The sequence below is a fragment of the Temnothorax nylanderi genome, unplaced genomic scaffold (assembly GCF_030848795.1).
Source record: "Temnothorax nylanderi isolate EJ_2023f unplaced genomic scaffold, tnyl_v1.0 TNYL_tig0022_pilon, whole genome shotgun sequence".
Taxonomy (NCBI): Eukaryota; Metazoa; Arthropoda; class Insecta; order Hymenoptera; family Formicidae; genus Temnothorax; species Temnothorax nylanderi.
In genome coordinates this window covers 1,679,634-1,693,652 of record NW_027249084.1, presented here as the reverse complement: position 1 = coordinate 1,693,652, position 14,019 = coordinate 1,679,634, and the positions used below count along the sequence as shown (strand labels likewise).

The following is a 14,019-nucleotide window of genomic DNA, read 5'->3' as shown; positions in this document are numbered from 1 at the left end:
AATCTCATCAATATAGAGAAGTGGTTTAGAGTTGAAATGTTTCGAGAGAAGCGGAAGTAGCTGTTCATTAACGATTTAGAGTACACATATTAAATCTTTGATATTTGAAACTGGATCGTCTCCTCGTTTAAATTCCCAGCCAAACGATTAAAAAATCGAGGCTGGATTTTACTCGAGGAACCGCCAGCCACATGGAATGACGAATATAGGAATGAGGCAGATCTCACGAAGAATGAGAATTTACCTTGTCGACGTCGCGAGATCGGCAAGCGCAACGGACGGCAACGGCGAACTAGCTCGAGTCGGCTGGGTGCCATTGTACTGCAGAAGGAAGTGGAAGCTCCGTGGTGTCTATCACGCAATCGTAAACGTGTTTCGTAAGCCGCATCTCTTAATCACGGGTAATTGCTCAGCTGGGGGGCCGCTCGAGCTCGTTAAACCGTTGTTTTTCTCGCGTTTGCGTTCTCTCCTCAATACGGTCGAGATTCGCTTGCATTTCGACGATAAGATTACGGCCGCTTAGGTTAATCCGCTGATCCGTCTTATCTGATAGCATCGCGCGTTCGAGCCTCGCTCTTATTACCGGACTCGGATTTTAAATGCCCTTGTAAGATCCGTCTCTCTCGCAACTTCTGTAAAATATGACAACACGGATATGCAACCGAGCTCTTCTTGGAAGAGAAAAAAATACTTAATAGTTATAGAAGGGCAGGTCAGACAGACCTGGGATAAGCAGCTTGAAATCTCGTCCTTCACGCCGTTTATGAGTTAACCTCATCCAATTTGAACCGTATGCGATCGTAGTATGCACGTAAGAATTTGTAGATTCAATATTTTGCAAATTGCAGATTCAATATTTACAAAAATAAACGACGCAGGTGTTCAAAAATAATTCACGAATTCAAGAAGCGCCATGTCGTATTGTCGTAAGCATGCGGTAACCTAGCAACCGCAGATGATAGTAACTTTCTTTCATGAGCAGGGAAAAGCAGCAGCAGGCAGCAGATCGTACTGATTGGCTACAAAATAGAGAAGTTCTCAAGTTTTTAGAACTTCTCTATTTTGTAGCCAATCAGTACGATCTGCTGTTGCTTTTCACTGCCCTCATGAAATTTTCACCTTTATTATCGACCGCATCGATTAATGATTTTGGTAAATCTGACGATTATCGACAGTTGGTAACTCGCCTGACGAGTTTCAGCGTTTTGCGTGTAGATGGCGCGGGTATTGAATTCTGATGGCAGCGAGCATACATTCGAATTGCTCGAAGAAAGAAAAGTCGGCGATACTCCAACATTTTCTTGAACTTTTTCGAGAGTTTGAACAGGAACACATTACTAGGTACGATTGTTGGGTAATTCTAATATTCCGTTTGCTTCTTCCACAGGCAAAGAAGCGAGAAATGCATGTGCGCGCATAAGAATTGCATTAATCAACAACGCAGCGGCGGAAGGGAGACTCAAGGAAACTCAAGGATTCAAGGAAGAATTCAAAACTAATATAACTTTTGTCGTTACAAGCCCGGTTGATAAAGTTTCATAAAACGACTGGTAGATCTACTTCCTCGATCCTCGATCCTCGTCTCCAAACAATGACAACGTAAGCATAGCTATGTGTATAAACATTCTTTTCTGAATGCACTATTTATTCTCCCTTAATATTCTCAACGCTTCTACCCTACTGCTTACACCCTATCTTTCCATTACCCCTATCGCCTCATACTAATCTTTGAACAGAAACAAAGCTAAAATCACACAACGCCCTTTCACCGTTACCACTCACACACACGCCATTTAACCAAGTCCTCTGAATACAGTACTATTTATAAATGAAGAACACGCGTTTATTCTTGCTTTTCGTCAAAGCTTTTAGATCCCGAGCGAAGCGCAAGATTTGCGGAAATGAAAGGTAAAAGGATCCAGCGATCGATCCGGATTTAAACCCAAGCGGCCCCCAGTGAACATAATATCCCAAATTGGGACATATGTTCTTTTAAAAACGTTATACTACATAAGACATCTTTCTCGTCATCTGTCCCGATTTGAGACGTGTGTGTTATCTGGGGCTTATTAATATGCGCTGGAGATAAGCTGACGCGCGTCTTCTTCCGTTCAAGAATGCCGGCCTTCTTCCCCGAGCGGGGAAAAGTCCTCATCGTGGGCGTGCGATCGCGAAGCGTCGCGACGCTTCGTCGCGGCGCGCATCCTCCGACGCAGATATGCCGGGCGCCGAGCGCCGGGCGTGAAGCGGAGCCACCGCTGATCGTCGCACGGGTTCCGGCCGATAGTTTACGCTCTTCGACGCCTTTGTCGCGAGGCGCGGCCGCTCCTTCAATTTGACGATTCTCCTTGCTGCATGCGGTTTGCTTTTGCTGACGGCCGACAGTGCCGACGATGCCGTCGTCGCTGAGTAACGATCGGCGCTGCTCGCCGTCGCTCAGCGTGGTCCACGGTCTGGAGAACGGCGTTGACGGCGCGGAGAACAATAACGGCAGCATTTTCCACGACGGCATCGACTATCCGGCCGAATTATGCTGGACCGACTGCAATTTCACTTACGGTTGCACTTGCAGATTGCGCAACTGCATCAGGAAATGCTGCCGCGACGACCAGGTTCTCAGGAATTCGAAAGAGGAAGTGATATGTCAGGAGATGTCCCAGAACGATATGACGAGGCTGGCAAGCGCGGCAACCAGGCAGCATCTGCGTCTGTCGAGGGACCAGATGAGCGAGGAGATTCAGGACATCGACGAGCAGAGAAAGCATTTCCTCCTGGTGCAGGACAACATCTGCTCCGCAACGTGTTCTACGCCCTCAATCCCGACGAATACGGCGAGGACAAGATTGTTCTTCAGGCGAACAGCAGCTTCGTAGACGCCGACGGAAAGGTCATTTCTTTCTAGAATTATTGCATCGACTGGAAGGTGACCGTCGCCGCGTCGAGTTAAACGAGGAGACGTACACTCACCACCATGTGGGCATCATGGTCTCCATCCCGTTCCTCGTCGCCACCTTCCTGGTGTACGCGATCACCCCCGGGTTGAGGAACCTCTTCGGCAAGACGCTCATGTGCTATGTCATCTGCTTGGTCATCGCCTACGTCTTCCTGATCCTGGTCAACTACATTTACGTATCTCCGATACGCGTGCTGTGTTTCACCACAGGTAAGCGGCCTCCTCTTTAAGTATCTGCTAATTGCGACGGTCAACACCGTCGCAATTTCAGCCGCTGATATATTCGTTCGTTATCGCGATCGAAAACTTGATACAATTTTGGCAGAGTTGAAAGATAATTATCTTGCGGCGTTATATATTACTTTAATACCGTATGTAACGTGGGAGAGATTTAATAACCGCGCCTTGTTTACGTGCGGTAAAATAATTGAGCTCTCGTAGCAAGGTAATATATTTTAATTTTAATGTCCGAAACAAGTCTACATCGTTTTGCGCTTATTTTCCTTACACCTTATTTTCTATGCAGAATGATAATCTTGGGAATATTATCTCGAGAGAGCATCTACACGAATGTGGGCAGAGCGGATGACGTTTTACGTTAAGTTAATTAATAATTAAATAATTACCATAATGTAATGATTATTAACACTTTGCATGCAGCACTCTGGTATTTCTATAGTTTCTAGTAACCAACGTTGCGAGTCTACAGTTCCTTTTAAAAACTGTTGAATTATTTCAAGCGAGACGAGAATATTGTTTATTTGATATTAATATTCCATTATATTTAGGTAAAAGTTTTTTCTGCACAAATGAGACATTATTTAAATCTCTTATATTCATATTTTAATTTTTTATATTTAGTTTATAGTTTTAGTTTATAATAAGATTATCGGTTGATGACTGAAGAAGATTAATCATGAACCTATATTCATAGTCACGAAGTTGTGCGCTTAATCATCAGTTGGATTGATTAATTCGTAATACATTGTTCGATAGAACAATCGCAGAGAAAAAAAATTGAAATAAGAAATAAATATTGAATAAATAAAAATAATATATTACTCTGGATAAATAAAAAGTATAGATCTTCTAGATATAAGATAGTTTCCGATTTTTTCTCTCTAACAAAACTTAATCCATAATGAAAGAAGGAGACATTATAATAAATTTCTTTTTTTTTATATTCATGAAAATAACAATCACAGATTCATAACATGGATCTATAAGGATTGGTTACTTTATAATTGCATTATAATTAAACGCACATGTACGTGCGTTATCACATGTGAAATATACGTTATCACTATCTATTCCACCCATTAATATGGAGCACATCGTAAATAGGTATACGTATGAATCATGCTTTTTTCTGCACGCGCGACTCCAATATCTCTGTGATTAGTAATGATGCAAGAACTGTATACTACCTATATATGCTTCCTGTTACAAATTTAATCCTTGGTATTCGTTTCGCGTTATTTCGCGGAAAGCGAGAACAAGAAAGTTCTTTCAACGTGGAAAGTCCCATTAGATCTGAAAAGAGAACCTGATGTCGGCGCTTCTCGAGCCATCGCCATGTTCGATTTCCTGTAAAACAAATGTTAATGATTCCCCTAATGAGTGTGATGGGAGATACGGGCGAGGACAAACCGGTTTTTGCGTAGCGTTTTGTTGTAAATATCTAAACAGCCAAGTATCTAAGTTTACGTTGCCGCTCGATTGGTCAAGCTACCATCCCGTAGACCGGAGAAGTTTGTCAATGAACATCTTTTTTTTCTCTCGAACCGCCCTGTATACCGCGGCTTCGCAGCAGGTAGCCTCTGCTTTTCTAAAGCCGCCGGCTCGTTGTCTGGTAGTCTCGTCCCGTTGCTCGCGCGAGTACATGCATTTCTCGCCCGCTCTTCCCTCGTCCGTCATGAGGAAAAGTCGCGGTGAAACCGAACACTAGGCTTTATCGAATTCAGCGAGATATTTGAAAATCAACCGTAATCGTTAGTGATAACAATTGCTATATTTGAACCGCGAATGGATTTTACATTTGTTTCGACGATTCGCTTGAGAAGAAAGAAAAGAGAGAATCGTGCAAGAGCTCTTTGCCTCCTCTTGCGTTTATTCCGTTCTCTCCGATAAACACTTAATTATTATCACATACGTCGATAACTCGGTACAGACGTAAATCTTGTTTTACTCTGACGTACTTGAATACACGATATCATCACGCGTATTCTTCTTGTTTCCGTAGTTCGCGATATCGTTGCGCTCGCTGGACATTTGACTACAAAAGCACGAAGAGAAAACCAAGACGGTTGTCAGTGAATTTCGACGTGTCAACAGGTCGACGATGCGTCGACGAAATCTCGCGCTTTGCTGCTGCACGCTTCTATTCGTCGCTTCCTCCTCCGAGCCGCGGGAAAATTCTACGACGACGACGAGCGACAACGAGCGGAATAATTCTACAGTGCGATATCAGATTCATACTAATGTTACCACGATAAATCGTAACGGCGATGCGAAAACTATGCGTTATAACGCTCATGAAAATTCCACCAGGAGTAGCGACGACGTGCAGTACAAGCTCCGTCTTAACTCCACGAGTATCCACGAGGATGATGACTCGGTGCGGTATGAATTTCACGCGCATTCCACGAAGGATCACGGGGGCGGCGATCAAACGTCGATGGAGCTTCGTACGAATTCTACAGATGACAAGATCAACTCCACAGCACATGAACCCCCTGGAAACCTGAGGCAAGACCTGATCGAAGACAGAAGCAACTTAACGTACGAGCTCCTTGGAAAGTTCTATCAGGATGATAATAAAAGAAACGTCGTTCCGTACGAGATGTGCGAGAACAGTACCTGCATTCCGCTCTGCTGCCCCCTCGGCGTTCGCATGATCAAGGATCAATGCGTTGCTGAGAACGTTGGGCGTTATCCCTTTCCGGGTGTGTACGAGCAGGCGACGATCGAGGCGCTTGAGAGAGGACCGATCGGCAAGGTGGACCAAATCTTTCAGCTGACCGTCCACGATCCGTGCCAAGTCGGACGCTTTGTGCTTGATCCTGACGAGTTCCCATCTTATGACACGTTTATGTTGCTCCTCAATGGCTCGCTGTATCTACCGCGTAGCGAATACTTGGTCGATGCCGATTCATACTGCCTCATCGTCTGGCAACGGGATAAGTACGAGATAGCTGTTTGCTTTGATCCCTCCGATTCCTCGGAACCAGTCTTCCAGGAAAAATACAGTCGCTATTATGCGGGTCTGGTATCCTTGCCGTTTCTATTAACGACATTCGTGGTGTATTCCATACTGCCGGAGCTTCAGAACATGCACGGCTACACGCTGCGTGGATACGTCGGCTCGTTGTTCGTCGCGTACACGTTCCTCGCGGTAATTCAGCTAACCGCACAGACACTAATATCGGATACCGTTTGCATAATAATAGGTACAGCATATAATAATACAGTGAACACATCATATAAAGGTCGATTCAGACACAGCCGTGCCGTACCCGTACCGTATCACGGACAGAAACATTAGACAAGGATTCCTATTGTCTCCATCCTTGTCTAATGTGTCTCCAGCCTTGTCTAATGTTAACGATACGGATACGGTACGGGTACGGCACGGCTGTGTCTGAATCGACCCTAATACAGCATATAATATTGGGAGTACAAATACATGATTTCTCTCTCTCCCCGATAATTTGAATGTAAACATTTATTAAAACCTTGGGGGAAAAAATTAAATAAAAAGCGGGTAAAATTTAAATTGTGATATGTAATCAACTTGGAACTTTATTTGGATAAGTATCTTTTTCCTTTTCTTTTTGCGGAAGATTCTACGTGATTCTGACACAATATTTAAATCGCAATGTTTAATTCAATGTAGCGCATATTATCGTCAAGGTTTACCGTTTTCGACTAAATAAATTCCTGATGCAGAAAGACAGTGTAAACCTGTTTCTTTACGGGCGATCATAAGCCTTATTATCATAAGGCTTATGATAATGGAACCATAATGCGTGATTAATAGTTGTTTATTCTGTTTCAGGCTTCATCATTTACTTCTCGTTTTTGGCAAGCTTCTTCTGGTTAAACGTGATGTGCTTTGACATTTGGTGGACATTCGGGTAGGCTATCAAAATATTCCATACTATATTTTATCTGCAATTAAATTATCTTTTAAAGACAATCTTGTAATATTTCTTGAACGAAATAGAGCAAGATATTTATAAAAACAATGGCCTAGTTTACACCGTGCGTTTAGGCCGCGACCTATACCTTATATTCAACCCAAACACGATAGGTCGCGACGATGTAAACAGTTGCGACCTCGCTTGGGTCAGGTCTCTTTTTCGCGTGCCCTGACCTAAATTAGGCGTAGACCTAAAGTAGGACGTAACGCGTGTAAACGCAGGTGACCTAAAGATCGCCTAAAGTGCAGAGAGTGTACCAATAAATACTGGATACTGGATTTTTATCTATATTCGACCAAAAGTATCATAGGTCTACATGGTGTAAACGTTTTGTTTAGAAGCCTATTTTAGGTCAGGGCATAGGTCAGGTCGCGATCAGGTCGCACGGTGTAAACTAGGCCAATGATAACCTTTTCTTCGCCAGTAAATAATTTAATATAAAATAAAAAATTAAGCGACCCGACTGGCCAATTCTCATTTATTAAAACTCACGACGTTTCGACCATAATCTGGTCCTCCTCAAGTGAGATATTATAATTTAATACGCAACATGAAACATCATGCGTCGCCGAACGTTGTATCCTAACTACGTCGTGCGAACGCCAAGATGTTTAGTGCGTCAAAGAAATGAAAATGTAAAATTGAAAGAAATTTAAACTGAACATCTTCTCCACTATATCCGTGCCATGGTCAAAGTCACAATGATCATTATATATAGTGGAGATGTTCAGTTTAATTTTCTTTATATTTTTACAATTTTACATTTTTATTTCTTTGACACACTAAACATTTGGCGTTCGCACGATGTAGTTAGGATACAACGTTTGGCGACGCATGATGTTTAATGTTGCGTATTAAATTATAATATCTCACTTGAGAAGGACCAGATTATGGTTGAAACGTCGTGAGTTTTAATAAATGAGATTTGGCCTGTCGGGTCACGTAATTTTTGACTTTATTTAGAATATTTAAGTTTATTTCTACCAACGCGGATTAACTTAATTTCGGTTTAATTTACTTTTTATCTTTTTCTAGTTGTAACAGTTAGAAAAAGATAAAAATTAAGTTAAACCGAGATTAAAGTTAATCCGCGTTGGTAGAAATAGACATTGATCTGGATTTTGAAGATATCTTGTAATATTTCTTGAACAAAATGGAGCAAAATATTTAGACCTGAATCTCGAAGGTAATCATTAAAAAAAAACCATCTCACTTTTATATATAATTTATATATAAATTACTTTTATTTATATTTATATATAATTACCATTTATATTTTATATATATTCATAATTATGATCGAACATTAATTACGGTTTATCAAAGATAAAACGCTTTCGGATCGAGTTCTAGGTCAAAATGAGTTAATTGATTCGCCAAATATTTTCGCAAGCGCCACTTGATCCGGCGCTTGTGGTATAGAAATTTAATAATTAACAAACAGGGGAAATTGATAGCGATAGGACGCGAATTAATATCCGTTACGTGAGCGGCGCGCGTATGTGATGCAAACACAGCCGAGTTAATTTTGATCTCCTTCGCGGTTGGACGTCGGTCCGAGATGCCATTCGGACAAGCAATATTCGGGTGAACGGAAAATGTCAGCAAAGCGTATCCTCGAACGTTGGTATTCACTCTGCGTGAATACGTCGAACACGCTCATTTATCAATGATCTATTAATTATTAATGAATATACAATTTCGTATACATTAACGGAGTCGTCTTAACGTATTTTCTAAAATGAGATTAAGAAAAGATTGCGATACGAGTATATAAATCATCATTCGTGTCGCCATGATCAATTTAACAGTCGTTTAACATTATCAATACAAATCGTACATTTTTCTGGTCATGTCTACGGCACGTGATGCGCTTCGTTTTTTCATTCTTTCTTATTATGCGCGTGTGGAATGCTATAAAGTAATTTATTATCTCTCGCGTGTCAATGAAATTTCATGACGCGATATTGTCGTGTCGCTATTTACAGTATTTACCGTTCTCGCAGAGGAGATGAACTGACCCCGCTGTCGCCAAGCCCGTTTCACCCTACTACAAGGGTGTGACGACTGCTGTGTACGCACATCGCCCGGTCTCTTGTAATCAATTACAAGAGTGTCGGGCGGCTCGGACGCGCGTCCGGCGCGGATCGTACTTGGAATCGGATTAATTTCCTCCTTTATTGCGTGCACGCATCATCCGCGCACATCATTGTCATCGCCTCTACACGCGTGTCCTTACGGGAAAGCGTGAATCATCTTTCGGCTCAGCACGATTGTGTTTATGTAATTTTAATAATAATTCTTTAACTTGAATTCTTTTATGTTGATCGTCCGTGTCCATCTATACCACTCCGCCACGTGCATTCCATTTCTCATTCCATACTTAAATCAGGCCATATTGCATTGATTGCTGCAACTAAAAAGAGAGAGAGAAATATCATTAATTTAGAAAGAAATAATTATTGTATATAAAAATCTTTGAAGAGATTACATATAAAACTTGTAGCATTCAAACTTAATTGCGTTACCATAGAGCTACCCATTTACTTTAGATTGATAGAGTTTAAAGACATCTTTGAAAGTTACAAGAACAATCTAATATTTCATGTCAGTCTTTAAACGTTTCTAAATAATTCTTTGTATACGTTTCTTAAATAACTGTAGGAAATTAAATTCGAAATAGTAATAATTTCGGTCATATTTCCGAGAAGCGCGACCAAAAGCGATAATTATGTAAATCATGTAAGGCATGTAAATCACATTTTGCAGAAGATTCCGTCCGTTACAAGGAAGCGTGAAGCAACGAGAGAGAAAAGAATTCGTTATGTATTCGATTTACGCGTGGGGAAGCGCTTCCATTCTCACCGTCATTTGTGTCATCATGGATTTCGTTCCCAGCGTGCCAAAGGAATTGATCCGACCGGAGTTCGGTATGCTGTATTGTTGGTTCAATAGTAAGTGAACGTTTACTAATAGCTTATGACAGTGACGTTCTATTAAAACCATACGTTTTATCAAGACCAGATTTGAGAATTGTCAAAGTTAAGTTCTTGCAAAATGCGACGTAAAAAAATGCGAGAAATTTAATTCTCCGTTTCAGCGGACGAGGCGAGGGCGATATATTTTTACGGACCCATGAGTGTCACCCTTATCTGCAACATTTGCCTGTTTATCTCTACTGCACTAAATATTATGCGTCACAAGAAGGACACAGCTGCTCATTTGAGAAGCTCGGAAAGCAGACGCCACGATGAAAATAAGCAATGGTTTGTATACAAGCATCATTACACTGATACGTTATTGATAATCATATTAATATATGATTATACGCCGATATATCAGTTTGCCGAACAGCTTTGCATAATGTCGATCGGTCCTCGTTCCCAACGTGATGATTATTTTTAGACGGCAACTTTCCCATGCGGCGGTTTGCTTTTATAATTGCGAAATCTTTTGAAGCAACAAACACATCGGTCGCCGTTTGGATCGCGCGCGTACGAGATTCCTCGAGAGCGTCTGCGATTCTCGAAAGAATGACAAACGATCGTGCGAATAAAAACCAAAAAGTGGTTGTTCCCCTATTTCATAAAGACGGACATCACGTTTCTTCAAAATTGTTTGAGAAAACTTGGACAACTTTCTCCCTGTTTTTTAGCCCGAAACTTGATGATTACGATTTTCCGAAGATATCTATTTTCAGCGAGCATCGGTTACTTCAAATACTTTCGTTTATCGCGAAGCCTTTTGTTTTAGTAATCCTAAATTATAGAAGATACAGAAACAAATGTATTCGCACGCAGGTGGAATCTCTATCTGAAGTTGTTCATCGTGATGGGCATATCCACCATGGGCATAACCTGGTCCATGGAATCAATATCATGGCTATGGAAGAGCGCGCCGCCGTACGTTTGGTATCTGACCGATCTAGTAATCGCCCTGCAAAATCTCATCATCTTCATTATATTCGTGTGGAAAGAAAAGATCAAGCGACTGCTGCTAAAGCGATTCAGTTGCCTGGTCTGTTCTCCAGAAACTCGACCCATAGCGGCTGTCACAGCTCAGCCTCGCGCACCTGCACTACCACTTCGGGAATGATGTCGCTGCAGGAGAAAGTCAATCCCTACGTGCAAACAAATTGCCGCATGAAGAGTTCGTCCGATGAGGCTGATTAATATTGCAGCGTGAGAAAAGGATTCCACTATATGAATCAGAAGAACGTGCAATTAGGCGATGATGTAACTTAATTCTCCACTCGAAAATTAATGTTACATTGCTTGCGTTGATCTCTTTGTTTGGAACGCCAAGATTGGTGGTTTCCATCGTCCTTTATATTCCTTCAAAATGTATTTACAAGATTTTTTTATCTCTTTTGCAGTCTAAAGAGAATTGAAGAAATTAATTGCTCTGTATCTATTATCGTCCTCATTAGAACAAAAACATAGTGTATATCATGTACATTGACTGCCGTATGCCATAATTTTGTATAAATTTTATTTTAATGTATAGAGATTTATTATTACGTTATTATTATACCATAATGTCTCAGTAAAAAGGCTACAGATAATTTTACTAATTTTAATTTCAATTCTAGTACATTTCTGTTCGTGCATGAAAGAGACTATCTTACATTTTCTTTTTCTATATTTATTTTCATTACATTAACAGTCGGTCTACATTTCCACCGCTCGCATAAGTGTTTAATCTTATTAAATAAATTCAAGAAAAATATATATATAAATGGACATATCTTAAACGCACGTTTATATGGATACATAATTTTTAAGATAATATTTTATCGCTCAACAAATGTGCGATGCAAATACCGACCTGTGTCACATATCAGCCGTATATTTTATAAATATAAACAATTTCGTAACTTGCCAGTGATGATTAACGAATATATTTCAATTTTGTCGACTTAACTGGCCACAATTTCGTACAAAATCACTGTGATTTTGTACGAAATTGTGGCCAGTTAAGTCGAAAAAATTGAAATATATTCGTATATTTTATCATATACACGTGATAGTATTATATGTATTTTGAAAATCCGTGAGATAGACTTTAAATCGAGGATCTTCACGTTCAATTTAAGATTTTGTTGATTTATTATGAAGTGTATTTACCGAGCTTTCTGGGAGCTGCATTTCATTTATCGTATTACATATAGAATATAGCTCTCCACTTAGCTTCTATACGGTCACAGAATATTCCTGTACAAGTGCCATCACAAACATTCGTCTAATATTTAAGTCGCATCTGTATTTATACCCACCTATAAAATCAAAATGTTTAAAATCAAGTGGACAGAATTACAACACAAGGAGAATAAGAGCACAGAGTTCAGAAGTTTATAATTGTTAAGTAATAAAGGCTAATCTATATTCATTACTATTACATATATGTATTTGTAATCGTCTACGTATACAATAATTAGACGAGAAAATAAAAAATAAAAAGCACTACAACACGTACTCCCGCGCGCTACTTGCACACATCCTGTACTCCTTTCAATCACTCCTATCATTGATCAGTCAGATCGAGTCCTGCACTCCTTTCACTGTCAGTTGAAATCTTAAATAAAAAAGTTTATTTTATGCAAACATATCTTCTCGATCAGCTCCAACGCCATCGCCGTCTTCCAAGCTTGAGAAGTTGAGGAAATGGGCCGGCCTATGCACCTCGTGATAGAATTCCTTTGGGTTCGCCAATTGTAATTCGTACTTCATATTGGGGTCGTGTCTCACGCCCATGAAGTTGTAGTTCCACGAGCCTTGACTGGGTACCATAAAGAAGCCGAGGAAACGATCAGACAGAAGCATTTGCACCTTCTCGTAATGACTAGGCCAATAACCCTTCGGATTGTTGCCCTTATCGGTGTTCTGCTTGCCCATTCGAAACCACTCGGAGTCAGCTTGTACGCCGTGAGCGAGCAGGAGCCGGGCGTGAAGCTGCAAATGATAACGATGGTCTTCTCACCGTCCCAGATGGTATCCTCCGTCATAATCCGGGCGTGGTGATGACTTATTAATAGTGAATTCTCACGTAATAGCATTCGTGAATATGATAATAATAATATCAGAAACGACTCACTGTTTGCGTGTTTATAATTAGTCAAGACTTTTAGGAGAACTTGTGTGTGTTGCGCGTCTTGAGAATTAATTCTTGATTAAATGTAGCTACATCTAGATACAATGAAATTATGTAGAACAACTGTAGATTTATGGAACAGAGAAATTACGTAAATTAACCAGCTAAATGAATTGAAGTAATTTGTGATCGACTTAAATCACATAATGATCGGACTAAATTTTCTGTATTAACTATAATTGGATGTAACACGCGGAAAGGAGCCAACATCAAAATGCTGACTAAATTATATGTACTAAAAATTGTGTTCTTTATCTTGTTTCTATGCTTGTCTCATACGTTTGCCTTATACTTAATGTAGCTGCCTGCTTTTTTCATTCGACAAACATATAGAAGATAGGTATTGCACTAATTTAATATAGGGCTTTTCAAAATTCAAAATTTATATGCTATAATGGCTGCGTTTGTCTTGACGCTTTCAGCACTGAAAGGATCGCTCTATCCTCGTTTGATATTCGATGTGCAATGAAGATAGAATAAGACTTACAGCGCTGAAAAGCGTCAAGACGAACCCAGCCATAGTCAATTTACGTCAAGTTCAAAGATCACCCTTAGATTTTTAGAGATCCTTTTCTAAATCAAACTACACGTTGAAAGGTGGAGTGTAAACTAAAGTTTTCTCAAACACCAATCGTGATGACTCACCTAGGCTGCTGCGAAACGAACCGGAAGCTCGTGCGTCTTAGACCTGAGAAAGTACTAAAAGCCTTTATA

The 14,019-nt window shown here is 40.4% G+C and overlaps 2 pseudogenes; one reads left to right on the top strand and one right to left on the bottom strand.

Moving 5' to 3' along the window:
• Positions 1-3,043: 3,043 nt before the first annotated feature.
• Positions 3,044-12,629, top strand: LOC139769460 (G-protein coupled receptor Mth2-like; annotated as a pseudogene).
• Positions 12,630-12,703: 74 nt separating this feature from the next.
• Positions 12,704-13,174, bottom strand: LOC139769464 (pre-mRNA-processing-splicing factor 8 pseudogene; annotated as a pseudogene).
• Positions 13,175-14,019: the final 845 nt, after the last annotated feature.